This window comes from Carlito syrichta, unplaced genomic scaffold (genome assembly GCF_000164805.1).
Source record: "Carlito syrichta isolate Samal-C Ts95f unplaced genomic scaffold, Tarsius_syrichta-2.0.1 Scaffold301912, whole genome shotgun sequence".
In the NCBI taxonomy this organism is placed as follows: Eukaryota; Metazoa; Chordata; class Mammalia; order Primates; family Tarsiidae; genus Carlito; species Carlito syrichta.
In genome coordinates, this window is record NW_007246008.1 from 361120 (window position 1) to 375903 (window position 14784).

Here is a 14784-nt window from a genome sequence, read left to right on the forward strand (position 1 = left end):
CACAGAACAGAAACTAAAATAATCTGTTATACAATATTAGTCACAAATGCAGCTTTTTTGCCCATACCCATGAATATTTTCTAAAACATGATATTTTTGTAGCAGCTAGGCTCTATCACCACTGTGCTTGGCTGAGCTCACAAATCTGTTGCAACCTGCAGCTTCCTTGTCACTTCTCTGGCTCTCCTTTCCTGCTAAGCTTTGGCTGTGTTAGTGGAAGTAATTAAAATACTTTGCCACTGATACAGCTATTCTGTTACTGCAACTGCCACAGCCACCTTGGTTCTGTGGTTTGGCAAAGTATTGGCCTCTGCCACCGTAGCGGTCAGAGCTTCTGCCTCCAAAGATCCCACCTTCATAGGTTCAAAATTTGAAGATTAATTGTTGCAGTTGCCAAAGTCGTAGCTTCCACCACCTCCAGAATTGTTTCCATCATTACTAAATCCATTATAGTCATGCCCACTGCCACCATATCCACCACCACCATGGCTGTCACCAAAGCCACCATGACTACAGAAGTTTCCTCCTTGACCAAAGTTGTTATTCTCACTAAAACCACGTCCACCACCACCAAAGTTTCCAGAACCACTTCGACTTCTTTGGCTGGATGAAGCACAAGCCATCTCGCTTCCACAGGTCTTTCTTTACTTTACAGTTGTGGCCATTCACAGTGTGGTATTTCTGAATGATGATTTTGTCCACGGAGTCATGGCTGTCAAAGATTACAGTCACTGCCTTGCCACTGCCTTGGTCAGTCATGATTTTCATCACTTCAGCTTTCCCATACTGTTCAAAATAATCTCTTAGGTGATGTGCTTCTGTGTCTTCTTTAATGCCACCAACAAATATCTTTTTCACAGTGAAGTGGGCACTTGGTCTTTGAGAATATTCTCTTGCGACAGCTCTCTTTGGTTCCATAAGTCTTCCGTCTGCCCGGTGTGGCCTTGTATTCATGGCTGCATCTACCTTTTCCATGGTGGCAGGTGTGACAAATCCAAAGACCCTGGAGGGCTTGGCGTTGGGATCTCTCACTACCATGCAATCTGCAAGCTCTCCCCATTGCTCAAAATGGCTCCTCGTTGGTGGGTTTGAAGTTCAGCCCTCCAACGATGAGCTTTCACAGCTGCTTGGGATCCTTCTGAGACTCTGACTTAGATATGATAGCGGTGGGAGACAGACTTTAAGGATGCTTCCTTGGCGGAGTCCACGGGCAGAACTGCCTTATTTTAAATTTAATTTTGCTTTATAGTTCTGCAAAATTTTGACTCTGAAGTCAAATTTACAAGACAAACCTTGCTTCTACCCCAACTCCTCTATTCTATTTCCTTCCTTTACCTTTATTTATTTTTATTTTAGTTTATTTATTTATTTTGAGCTGGAGTCTCACTCTGTCGCCCAGACCGGAGTGCAGTGGCCGCTCCCGGCCACCGCAGCCTCGACCTGCTGGGCTCCGGCAATCCTTCCACCTCAGCCTTCCAAGTAGCCGGAATTACAGGTATGTGCTACCACGCCCCGCTGATTTTTTGATTTTTTGTAGAGATGAGGTCTCGCTGCCCAGGCGGGTCTCGAACCCGCGGGCTCAGGCAATCCACTCACCTCAGCCTCCCAAAGGCATGGGATTACAGGCTAAACCACCAAGCCCGGCTCCTTCCTTTACCTTTAGATAGGTACTTTTAAATATTGTGATTTATCCTTCCATTAATATATAATTATACAAAATGAATATATATCTGTATCTTTTATCCCCTTTCCTTTATTAGATAAATGGCAGTATACTTTACAAACTTAACTCCACCTAACATATATATATATAATATATATATTATATATATAAAATATATATATTATATATATATATTATGTAATCATTATTATTATTATTGCAAGTCTGTATGTATATAGTAGCCTGGAGTATTGAATTTTTTTTAAAAAGCCTATTGAATAGGATAACTTATTGATAGGATATAAATGCTTGCCATCAGTTTTGCCACATTTATGTTACACAGATTCCCATACATACCTATATACCTATTTCTTCCTCTATCTCTATTACTTTTACATTCCTATTCTTTCTTTATGTGGTCTATATCAATGCTGGTCCATGAACTATTGGCTTCCAAGCCATGAGGACATATGAATAGAAAGTGAAAAAAATTAGAAAAAATGTATCATAATTTGATATTGCAACTAAGTTCAAGTATGTGATTTTGTATTTCACAGAAGTGTTGGTCTACAAATAACTGGAAAAAAATGAGTGGTCCTTCACTACAGTGAGGCTGAGGAGCACTGGTCTACATTATTTACTTGTTCTCTCCCTTGTGTATATTTTGTGTTTAGGAAGGTTTGTGCTTTTTCATTCTTATGTCTTTTAATTAATGTATTTATATGATTTATGATTTCATTAATGTCTGTATACAATATATTTGGTCCTCTTTTTTTTTTTTGAGTTGGAGTCTCACTCTGTTGCCCAGACTGGAGTGCAGTGGCCACTCCCGGCCACCGCAGCCTTGACCTGCTGGGCTCCAGCGATCCTTCCGCCTCAGCCTTCCAAGTAGCTGGAACTACAGGGGCACGCTACCATGCCTGGCTAATTTTTTTATTTATTGTAGAGATGAGGTTTTGCCAAGTTGCCCTGGTGGGCCTCGAACCCACAGGTTCAGGCAATTCACTCACCTTGGCCTCCCAAAGCACGGGATTACAGGCTGAACCTGGCTGGTTCTCTTTTTATTACTTTCTTCTGCTATCCTACTATGAATAAAATTGAAATGAACTAATGACCCCTTCTCCACATTCTCCTCTGTTCCCTAGCATCTTTTGTCAACTAATATCTTTTTATTCCCCATTAATATCTTTAAGGCAATCAAAGAGTGCATTCCACTTTTTATATTCTCTTTCCAATTTATGACCCTCTCATTTTTTGACAGTTAATTGTATAATAGGGAAAATGGTCATCACACTTTATATTCTCTCCCTTATAAACTACAGTCACTCTGAATTACTCAAATAAGTATACGACTTACTGTTCACCACTGGTTCTATTGTTGATGTCTCTTTAGTAATATTGGTTGTCTGAGGCTTGTTCTCCATAAATCCCTCAGAAAAGATTCATAGGAACAATAATCTTTGAGTTCTTACACGTTCATGAAGAATAATGACCATGGCATTTAAGGATCAACATAGCTGGGTATAAAATCCCTAGCTCATATTTGCTTTCCTTGTATTTCTCAAATACAACATTGTCTTTTGGCATAAAGCATTGCTATTGAAAAGTCTGATAACAATCGGATTTTCTTTGTCTTATGAGGGATATTGACCTTTTAATTTTTTTTTTTAAAGTTCAGTAGTTTTACTAGACTATATGTTGGTGTAGGCCATGATGGGTCAATTCCACCATGAACGTCCTTATAATATGTAGGATAAGTCTACTTTTATGTCAGAAAAGTATTCTTGAATTACAACTGATAATATAATATTTTTCCTTTCATTACATTAATTCTCTTTTTCGGGGACTTCTATTATATATAACTTACTTCTGCTTTGTCTACTGTCAATGACATTCTCATATAGATATTTTAAATCTTTTAATTCAATATTCATTATTTGCTTTTCTATTTTTCTTGAGGCACTTTCTGTGGTGTTCATTCATTGTTTTGCTTCTTCTACTTTAGTCTGAAATTTTGAAATGAATTTTTATTTCAAAACTAATAGTTTTTCTAAATTCTATAAACTGCCTTTTCAAATCTTTATTTTCTCCAATGATATTCTTTCTGACTGTTTAAAATTGTTAATTATGCTGTTCTTTCAAAGCTTCTTTTTTTGTTTGATTTGAAATATTAGATTAGAATTTTCTTCTGTTTTGTTTGCATGTTTTTCTGGTATGGCTTCATTGTCTGTAGAGACATTATCGTGTGCTTCAATCTACTTTTCCTTATGATGGCTTTGATGGCAATGTTTTTCTTTGATGCTGTTTAAATGAGATGAGTTTTCTTGCAGTCTTAGACAAGAAGGGTGGGGTCTGGATTGCTTCCTAGCTCTAGTGAGTGAAGTTCCTCTTGATTTTGGTTGTGTTTGCAAATATGACCTTATTGTATCTGATATCTTTTCTTCTCCCTCCATTTTAATCTACATTGTCTCTTTCCTATGCCTCTCATGCCCTATCGTCTCTTTCCTGCCAATTCTATTTCCAGCAGTTTCTCCTAAGTGTGTGGCTTTGTCTTGGAGGAGATATCTTTAGGGTTCCTTTTAAGAGTCCATTGTACCCAGACTGCTCCAGCACAATCTGGCTCTCTTGTGTTCACCTATAAACTGGAGCCAGCTAGACTCTGTGGGGTTTCAGCTGCTCTTCTCAGATTGGCCCACCAAATTTGGCAGTGAGTACTTGTTGAATATTTTGACTCCTCTACCTCTTGGGGTCATCAGAAGGCCTTTTGCCCTCTTTCTACTTTCTCTAACACACTGAAGTCTCCAGACCATTATATATAATACATGCAACATATAAAACATATGTTAAGTGACTGTTTATGCTATGGGTGAGGCTTCCAGTCAGCAGTAGGCTGTTAGTAGTTAAGCTTCTGGGGAGTCAAAAGTTACACACAAAGTTTTGACTGTGTGGGGTCGACACCCCTAATTCCATCATTGTTCAAGGGTCAATTGTATTGTTTAATCACCATGGTCACATTTGATGTCCATGTATGTTAATATTTGAACTCTCAATAGTGAATATCTCCATAGTCCAGGGATCTACTGATGTCTTTTCACACTGCCAGGTCTTTATTTCTCTCTCTCCTCCCTAGTCTGTGAAGAGTCCTGGAGCAGTTCTTTGAGTGTTCTGAATGCTGATATTGAGGCTGAAAGAACACAGAGTGCCCATCTGAAGTGCTTCTGCATGATTGCTAGGTCATGGGACAATCACTGTCTCTTCTTCCTTTCCTCCCCCAGGGGGCTGTTAGCACTGATTCTTAATCAAGGTGGTGGAGGATAGGGCCTAGAGATGCATGACCCAAAGGGAACATATCAAAATGAGGAGGGAATACACTGGGAGGAAGCAACAGTTTGGTAAAAAGCTTCCCAAGTGATTCTAATAGACCTTCCAGGGCATTATTTATATTCCCTGCTCTTGGTGGAGAGGGAAAGGGTGCCATAGATTTGGTCCTGGGTCCAGATCACCTGGGCATCCTCAGGCTGAGGGCTGGAAGTGACTGAGATTAAGAGATGGGAGAAGGCTGGGCTCGGTGGCTCAGCCTGTAATCCCAGTACTGTGGGAGGCCCAGGCGAGTGGATTGCCTGAGCCCGTGGGTTCACGACATGCCTGGGCAACTTGGCGAGACCTCGTCTCTACAATAAATTAAAAATTAGCCGGGTGTGGTAGTGCGTGCCTCTAGTTCTGGCTACTTGGAAAGCTGAGGAGGAAGGATCGCCGGAGCCCAGCAGGGTGAGGCTGCGGTGGCCGGGAGCATGCTGCTGCACTCCAGGCTGGGCGACACAGTGAGACTCCAACTCAAAAAAAAAAAAAGATGGGAGAAAAGAGGGAAAAGAAGCTAGTAAAGTTACTCCTGCTTAACGTTCAGCTAAGTGACTCCGCTCTAAACAGAAAATAAAATCTTTCATTTTACAAGTAGAGACAAAAGGTATTGAATGGGAAAATTTGAAAGAGGTGGCATTTTGAATGAAAGTGCTTCCATCAAAGAAAAACTGATGACATCAAATCTGTGGCTGTTTTAACAGAGGGGAAGAGAATATAAGAAGGCAGAAGGGCTGGGAAAAGGGACTTAAGAGATATAAAGAAAATTCCTAAAGGAAGACAAGGAGCAGAAAGAGGCTGCAGGAAATGATCAAGAACTCTACTAATTTAATGAACATGTTTAACTTCATTTGTGCACCGAAAATCAAAGCACTGTGTGGGTGCGTTAATGATCTATAAGATGCCGGAACGGGCACATCTTCAGGCTCTAAGAACTCTTCAGGATACTACCTGAGTAACCCACAGAAGCTACAGTGTCCAGGGCACATTACTAACTGAAGGTTATATCATAATTAAACAAATAATTCTTATATACAGTTCGTTTGTAAGTAGTTTTTTCCTCTGTAAGCAAGAATGTTGTCGTTTTGACTTCAGTGAAATAGATAACTTTGTATTTCTGAGCCTCTTATGTTTTCTCTATTTCAGATACTGGTTTTTCCATAATCCAAAAAAGATCATAGGAATCGAGGTAATTGAAACTCAATTCTCCCCTCTATGTATTAATATTTTTACAATAGTTGCTCCCGGATATGGCAATGCATGTGGTTTAGATACCAAATAGCGAGGGGAACAGGTACCCAGGAGGTTCTCTCCCTGTCCCCTTCTCTCTTGGGCTGTCCCTTTGTCCTCGCTTCCCTTCTGAATGTCTGCTCTTCTTCAGCTGGATGTTAACATTCTCCAGCCCCCTCCAGCCCCCAGTCAAGGTAAGTGTTCCATTTTGAGCCCTCAAATATACATGAGTTAGACTACCAGAACATTCACTGATCAATAATGTGAAAAAAAAAAAAAAACAACCAGAAAAAGAAAACCTTGTGAGTCAGCAGAGGTAGACTCGCAAGTCACCAGAAAGAGGGTGTTTCTGTTCTGCTAGTTTGGCTACATGGTATATAATAGCCAGCATATGAAAGATTTTTAGCTTTCCTCCAAATAATATATACAAAATCACTAAGATATCAAGCTATAAATGATGGGGCACATTTAAAAAGTGACAATATTAGTTGTAATGAAGACATAGAAGATATAATTGGTTTTTGATAAATTATGTGCATTGAACTTTTCCCTTAGGCATTTCTTTCTATAGTATGGTTCCTCAAAAAGTCAGTTTGAGTCCATAATTGCTTCCAGAGGGGTGTGTGTGTGTGTGTGTGTGTGTGTGTGTGTGTGTGTGCGCGCGCGCGCATATTGGGTGGAATATGCTAGATTCAGGAGGCACAGTGGGAAACTGGCAGTTTGCTCTGGAATTTAGATGCATATTCCAGATAATCTTAACCTTTTCTTTTTTAATTTAGGGTATCAAAGGGTTTGTGGACTCTATTCTTCCCAGGTTGCTCCCCGCCCCACCACGACTTACTGACTTAGTGTTCTTAGTGTCTTTGTCATTCAATCAGAAATTCTCTCAAGCAGACAAGCAGACCCTCTAGTGGCATTCAGTGGATCCCAGAGTTGCTTTATCCTGTTAGAAGCATAATGCGTGTTTTAGTTTCTTGGGCACAAACAAATGAAACAGGAGGGGTGACAAACTTAAAGAAATGCAGGAGTCCTCTGACTTGACTTTCTCTCGTGTACTAGACAGACTTCACTGAATGCTACTAGAGGGTCTGACTTGACTTTCTCTCGTGTGCTAGACAGACTTCTCAGACATTTGAGCCTCTATTACCATGACTACTAACTAAGTTTTAATAAGTCTAGAATTGAATTTACATTTCTTTTTTCTCTAAACATCCATCCTTCTGACTTTCCTTGTTGTTTTTGGTGATTCCCCAGTCTCCCAGTGTTCCAGATTTTTAAAATATATTTTCTCAATTCAATTGTTTATCTAACAAATGCCTGTCCAGTTGGCCTGCTGTATGATTCTCATTCTGGGCACTCTGGGGTGGGGGGATAGGTTGGCCCTGACCTTAGGAGTTCACAACTCAGCGCACATCTGTTTGCATCTACTTTCTCACCTGTCTATCCCACAGAGTGCACCTGTGTCTTTAGTTTTCTCCTTTTCACCTCCACTATAGCTGCTCTGATAGGGATCCCTTCTATCATGCCTGGCCCACAGCAATCAAGTGCTCCATGGCTCCAGTTAGCCTGAAGGTTAAAGTTTCATAATCCAGTTTCCCACTCTCTCTCCTGTTCTGGAAGTTCTCAGTCCTGGTGTAAGTATATTGTTGTTTGTGTTCTTGTTCCTCTTGTTCTTGTTCTTCTTTCCTCCTCCTTCTTCTTCCTCCTTCTCCCCTCCCTCCCTCTCCTTCTCTTCCTTCCTTCTTTCCTCCCTCCCTGCCTCCCTCCCTTTTTCCTTCCTTCCTTCCTTCCCTCCCTCCCTTTCCTTCCTTCCTTCTTTCTTTCCCTCCTCCAATCCCTCTCTTTCCTCCCTTTCTCCCTCCTTCTTTTGTGTTTGTTTTTGACACAGATGCCCAGAAACCCACCTGCAGAGTGGGGTGCCTCAGTAAATTTCCCCTAAGGTTTCTGATGGGCAGCCAGGTATGAAGTCAGACTTAGTCCTTTACTGTTCAGTCTTTTCACCTCATGCAGGCTACACAGATCCACAATTTTCATTTTTTCTTTTAATTAGCTGGACATGGTGGCACATGCTGGAGACCAGCTCCAGCCGGGTTCAGGGTACCTCAAAGGTGGAGATGGCATCGGCGATTGAGGGGGGAGGAGAGAGAGAGAGACAGAGAGAGAGAGAGAGAGAGAGAGAAGACTGGACTCCAGTCTAGTGCAGAAGCCCCATTTTTTCAAAAATGTCACGTGTGTCCCTGGCTGTTTGCCTTTGCCTCTACTCAGCCTGCTAGGGTTTCTCCCCTCATCAAAGCCCTAAGTTCTTGCTCATTCACCGAAGGGCAGTCACCACACCTTATCCATCCTTGGCTCTCTAGTGCTAGGATGAAGAACTTCATTGAATGCATGGCCCAGTGTGAATCTCACGCTTTCCCTAATATTTAAAATCATTAGCAGCCTCTTTCTTATCTGAACAACTTAAGGTGCATAACTACCACTCAAGGGATGCAGTGTAACCTACCTTGTTAGTTTATTTTTGATTATATTTTGATGTTGTACAATCTCACATTTTCTCTATGATTTTGTGCTTTCGTTGAGAATAGAAAGGATCTTGTATCTTTTTTGGTACCTGGCACATCAGACTCTGTACTGTACATAACAGATTCTCAACAACTTTTGGACCCTTCCTTCCATCTAAAAACCAAGAAATGGTGGGCTGATGCCTCTCATTCTTGGATTTTTCTCCTCCTCTTCCTTTTGCCTCATCTCTCTCATTCAACCATGAAAATTTCTCTGATATTAAAGACTCACGTGATTAGACTGAGCCCACCTAGACAGTCCAGAATAATCTCCCTATTTTAAAGTCAGCTGATGAGGAGCCTTAATTCCACTGGCCACCTTTATTGTTCCTTTTTGCCATGTAATGTTACATATTAACCCCAGGAGGTATTAGTTTTTTTTTTTCTTTCAGCACATCTTTTATACAAGAAGAAGTTAAGCACAATTTATTATTGCCATGGTATTGAAATACTTGAGAAAAGATATCCAGCATCTATGTATATGATATTCCTTTAATAAATTGCATTTTGTTCTTAAGGCCTTTCTTACCTTTTGTTTTTTAATTTTTTATTTTAAGTTTTTTTAGAGGTATTAGTTTTAATCCTCATTTTACAGATGCAGAGACAGAGGCACAAATAATTCAATCAACTCATTTCTGATACTGAATTAGTGAATGTCAGAGCCAGGATCCCACTCGGTCCCCAGAGTTTGTGATCTTAACCCCCACACCACATGCTTCCTCCTAGAAGGAATTCAGGCTTTGTGAATCTCTTTCCAGAATTTCCTTTAAAGTCACAGCCCTTTTGAAAATTTTTATTTAATAGGCCTGTGCCATATTAAGAAAGATAATTTACAAAGCAAATTCATGAATGCCATTTCAGTTATCCTACCAATAACTAAGAAATGTATGGTGACTATTCTATTTAAAGATGAGAAAAAAATAACTGAGCCTTGATTAAGTTAGGTGGTTTCTCCAGGCAACACAGCTAACAAGCAGCAGGTATCTGAAAACCAGGCTCTAGCATGATATAATAAAACGGGCATAGCTTTGGGATGTGAGCATCAGACATAAGGAGGACAGTGGCCCCATGGTCCAGCAGTGCTCCTATCCCTCTTCTCCCATCAGAACCACACCCTTCCTTTCTCAGTCTGTCTTTCTTCTGTGGCCAGAGTTAATTTGCTGAAACAGTTGTATAATGATAGGACCCCATTTAGAATCCAGCAGCAGCATTCAGTGTCTACGTATAAAGAACAATTCTAACCTGATGTTCAGGTCCCTTAAAAGGTGGGTCTCATCTTTGGTTTCCAAGTCTTCGCTGGCCATTTCTGCCAATGCTCCCTCACTAGTACTGCTCTGGGACTGTGCCTTGCTTCTCTCAGATCCATATACTCACACACTGCTCTTCCTAGGACGCCTTTCTCAGTCTTCAGCCTGAGAAGCCTCACTCATCTAGGGCTCATCCACTTTCATCTCTGAATGATGATTTCTCTGGGCTTCCAGACAGGTAACGGTTGTTCACTCCTTGTGAGTACATAATTCTTTGTACTTACTTCTCCCTGATGACACTGACCCCTCTGTGCCCCTCTGTACCTTCCACTGGATCGTGAGAGCCTTGAGGCCGAGGCTCACCTTTGTGTAAGTATCACTTCCTTTGACCTCATCTTTAATACCTAACAGTGGAGAGTAAGTTCTTGATGCATCTACACTTTATCAAGTATTCCTCTCCTGTCACTGGCTCAAGGGAAAATAGCAACTACTGGAGACAGCAAAGCCTCTGCACCTTGTCTGTCCTGTAGGGCCAGGGCAGGGCTAAACTGTGTTTGAAAGGACAGAAAATGAATCACTCTCATCTTCTGTTGCCAAAAGTCCAAGAAACACCTGAAATTCCAGCATTCTCTTGTCTCCACAGGAAGGAATGCTATCATTTCTCATTTTTTAATTTACACTCTCTCCCCCGCCTCCAAGAACACTACTAGATTCCCACCAACTAGTATTGAGTGAATTTGGTTCCTTGGGGAGAAGAGAGAGGTACAATTCACGATGCTACTCCAACTGTGGACTTTCACCTGGCTGACTTTTTGCAGTCATGGTGGTAGGAGTATTAGCGATCATAGTCATCACAAACAGCCTAACTGATCAACCGTCTCAAGTTTCATGTCCATGCAAAAATTAAGTGTCTTCATTCCCTCTTCTGTGAATGCAGGTAATGGCAATGATGAACTGAGGTGAGGAATAAGTGGGATAATGCAGGTTAAAACAATCAATATAGCACCTGGCCCATGCTAAGTATTCTGTGTAAGACTAATCATAGTCACTCATATTACCTTCTTCAGGGTAAGATAGGTATTCTGAAAGGACTTCCCGGGAATCAATTGGAGAGCAGCTATGGGGTTTGGAGGTGAGTTGGAGTCTAGGGTAGAGGGACAGCTCCAGGTGGTGCTGACCAGAGCTCAATTTGTCTTTATTTTCAGGCTATCTTAAATTTGTTTTCTATTATTTTCTGTTTAAGAGTGTTTCCCTTTTTTTGGCTGCTTATTTTGTTTGACAATGGCAAGCTAAGAATCTCAATTTGGAAAATATGACTATTCATTTGCTTAATTATCACATAAACCATTTTTTAAAAATGGAGTCAGTCACTAACAAACTCTACTGGGCTGTTTCTTCTGTATGGACTTCCCACCCATTGAGATTTTCCCGTAAAACTTTATGTCATTCAGTGGTCCTCCCTCATCCATGAGAGCCATGTTCCAAGGTCCCCAGTGGAGCCTGAAGCCAAGGATTATACCAAATCCTACACATGCACACGTGTGTGTATGTGTGTGTGTGTGTGTGTGTGTGTGTGTGTGTGTATTTGCTAAGTAATAATGAAGTAATTATATACAGCTCTTCTGTACAATAACACATACCTAGTTATATCTTTTCAAGTCTAGTTAAATAAAAATACCTATCTTCACAAGGTATTTGCATGTTCTTTTAGTTCTTATCTTTAAATTCAAGCTCCAAACACTTACCAAAGACTCTATACAGAAAGCTGTAGTGTCTTTCATCATGCTACAATTTTTTTTTAAGTGAAATTTCTCAAAGACAGGCACAGTGGTTGGATATAAATGACTTCCGAAGCTATATCACATCTGTCTAAAAATGAAAATCATTTTTCATGCCCAGTAATTTTGAACTTTCTGAATTGCTCTGTGAAAGTGTTTTACTCTTATGCTATGAAAGGCAGACAAGCCAAAACCAGTGATGCGGAAAAAAAAATGACAATTCCTATACATTTATCATATGCTTTTGATTCAGGTAGTACAGTCCTATCAATGTGCTGCTTGTGGGGGTTCTGCTTTACTTTTCTGACTTTTGAACCAATGCACAAAATGGGAAACTGGAGTATTAAAAGGTAGAAGTAAAAGAACAAACGCTGATGAAGATTTGCTATAGGACATAAGAAGGAAGCGACAGTCACCGAGTCTCTCTTGACTCTACTTGTGCTCTGAACTGCTCTTGACTTCTGACCCTGTCTGTGAATGAGTGGCTGTGGAAGACTGAATTGCTGCTTTACTGTCTGGTATGACTAATCTTTCATGAACAACGATAACTAGAGAAGACATTCATTAAGATCCGTGTTCCCTACTTTGTTGCAGTGTGCATTTGCCTAGCTAATTACATATTTGTTTATTCCATCACTCACTCACTCAATTGACAACTTGGTTGAATGTGCCTGGTACTCTCTTAGATGTTGGAGATAGACAGGAGCAATAAGGAGGGGTGAACTTACAGTCTAGTGGAGGACACAGATAATAACATGCCTTTGGCAAGATACGGTTCTCACTCCTCTACTCCTCTCTGTTCCTTCATTTCCTTTCTCTCCTCGCACTATTGGAAATGGAAAATCTGAGTATAATAACAAATTGAAGTCATGCTATGAGTGGGATTAATGTTCCCATGATAGAAATTGGTTTGTTTTGTTGTTATTCCAATTTGAAGAATGACAGTGTCCACTATCATCCTCCTAGAAACAAGAGCCTTTGGGCAATTAAGTCTCCTCACCAGACCACAAGGAACAGCAGAAGGATGGAGCTGGGCCATGCAGGGAGGACAGAGAGGTAGAAAAGAGGAAGAGAAGCACTTCAAGAAAGAGGCTTTGTAAACTGCCAAATCTGGCTGATTTGCTAAAGACTGAAGATGTAGAAAAGGCAGGAAATGGTTTGCACCGCATTCTAGAATTCTACAGTGCTTGTGATCAATAAGGAGCACAACTGTATTGTTTTCTTGTAACAAACTACCTGCGGGCCCTTGCAGACATCACAGGACATGATGCAGGATTACATATCACTTCTTTAAATTTTCCATTGAGAGGAAAATGTCTAACTTCCTGAGCATTCACTGCATTGGACTGTGTGGCAATCATAGTTTAATCAGATTAAGAATCATGACCGCACTTATGTTATTTACCCGAAGACAAGCTGCATTAGACAGTAATGATACAGTAAAGTATAGTATACTAAGAAGTACGGTAAGAAAATAGTATAGCAAATATAGTAAGAATTACTACCACACTTATGTTAGTTACCAGAAGGCAAGCCACATTAGATAGTAACGATAGTATAGCATAGTAAGAAGTAGAGTAAGAAGATAGCATAGCAAGTATAGTATAGTAAGAATCATTACCATATTTATGTTAGTTACCAGAAGGCAAGCCACATTAGATAGTATTCAATTTTTTTGTTCATAACATAAAACCCCAAATAGCAGTGACCTAAACATAGAGATGTAACTCAAGAAAACCTGTCCAGAGCTGAGTAGTTCCATGCTGGTATTTTGGTTCTCTGTTAGCCAGGGGCCTAGATGCCTACTGTCTTTGTGTTCTTCCTTTTGAGAGCTATCCCCCAAATTTCACCTCGGATCCCAACACAGCTGGAGTACCAGCCTTCATGCACAAGGCCAAAGTAAGAAGGAAGGAAGGATCTGAAGCAATGAAAAGAACAGCAGTATATGTATTTGTTGCTTCCAGCCATAATCATAATCTTTCAGTGCTGTGAGTTCTTCCAGGTGTTGCCACTCAGTCCCCTGTTCTTCCCATGAGAATGGGAAAAGGGGATGCTGCTATTTTGAGACCCTTAGCTAGTTCCTGTCCTCTTATTCTCATTAATAAATTAGCTCATTCATCAAACATCTACCGAGCACCTGTTCTATCGCAGGCCCTCTGCTAGTCATAAGAAACCCAAAGATGAAAAAAAATCCTGACCATCCAAAGACTCTCCACCTAATTGTGGAGATGTTAGGTGAACATCTGAACACTGACCACATTTTCATAAGTGCCGCAAAAGGGGAGAGGGCACAGAAGAGAGAAGGCTCAAAGGAGGTGCAACCAGGCTTGTGTGAAGGAGTGAGAGAAGCTTTCTTGGAAGGCTTGGTATGGGTAAAAGACTTTTAAGGAAATTTCAAGATTGATTGCCAAGGGAAGCGTGTGTTTTAGACAAAGAAATAGCACCTGCAAGGGCAGCAATAAATGAAACAGAAGCTAGTTTGGGATGGGCTGAGTGCTGGAGAGAGTACTGAGAACAGTCCTGTAACTTCTCAGAGAAACCAGAAGCCACAAGCACAAACATCCAAAGCCATGACGTGTCCTCATGATGTAATTACATCTGTATCCATCTGGATTTCTTAACCTGGCATCTCAGCTCCCCAACCTGTTGAGCAGAACTGTTGATTCTACAATTTTCCTTGGCATCTATCTCTCCTGTTCATCTCTGAAACTGCTTCAGTTCTGGCCTAATAATGTTTCAACTGGTGATTTACTGAAGTCTCCTAACTGCCTCTAGCTTCAGCACCCACCTCTCCTCTCCAGCTCTCTTAGATATCCTCCATCCTGCCAGGGAAGTGACTTTTCTGAAATGCACATCTGCCTGCGTGTCTCTGTCTGTACAAAGCACACACTTCACTTTTCCACCCCCGATAGCCACAAGGCAAAACTCACACTCCTTAGTGCAGCTCTGAA

At 40.8% G+C, this 14784-nt stretch overlaps 1 pseudogene; it reads right to left on the minus strand.

The window, feature by feature from the left end:
• Positions 1-33: 33 nt before the first annotated feature.
• Positions 34-10112, minus strand: LOC103257962 (annotated as a pseudogene).
• Positions 10113-14784: the final 4672 nt, after the last annotated feature.